This window comes from Lytechinus variegatus, chromosome 5, assembly GCF_018143015.1.
Source record: "Lytechinus variegatus isolate NC3 chromosome 5, Lvar_3.0, whole genome shotgun sequence".
NCBI classification, from domain to species: Eukaryota; Metazoa; Echinodermata; class Echinoidea; order Temnopleuroida; family Toxopneustidae; genus Lytechinus; species Lytechinus variegatus.
In genome coordinates, this window is record NC_054744.1 from 32,489,604 (window position 1) to 32,490,270 (window position 667).

A 667-nucleotide genomic window follows, 5' to 3' on the forward strand; every position below is an offset into this window, starting at 1 on the left:
TAGCTGAGGTGGAAAAACATGGTTAGAGAAAAGGTGGGGGAAACAATGGAGAACTTCAATATTGTCATTTAACCGCGCGCAGCGCGGAAGCAAAATTCATATATGAATTTAGAGCAAGAAGAGTGAAGGAGTTTCTCTTTTGAGAAAAAAATAAAGAATAAAGAGAAAAAAAACACATAGCTACCTTTCTTCCCTTTCCTCCCTTCCCTTTTTCTTTTCTCCTCTCTTTTTTCCCTTCTTTTTTTTTCTTTTTGGGGACGTTTTTTTTTTTGGGGGGGGCGACCGCCCCCACCGCCCCCCCCCCTGGCTACGCGCCTGAGAACACATGATTTACGGATAGATGTGATAAAAGAGGCAATTCTAGTGAAATATATACTAAAGTAATGGGGAGAGTTGTTCACAAGTGACATCACACATCTTTGTCGCATTGCCAATTCGCTATCTCTATAGCATTAGTGATCGCAATATTCATATGCTCATAACTTTCTCATTATTTGTCCGATTTTTCTCAAACTTTCGTTGATCTGTTTTTTTTCTGTTTTCACACAAGCGATCTTGTTCCAAAGGTTTCATTCTCCTTTAATTTGCAAATTATTCATACTTCAGAAAAAAAGTAAATTAAATAAAAGTGACGTCACGTCGACGTACAATTTGACGATGTGTAGGG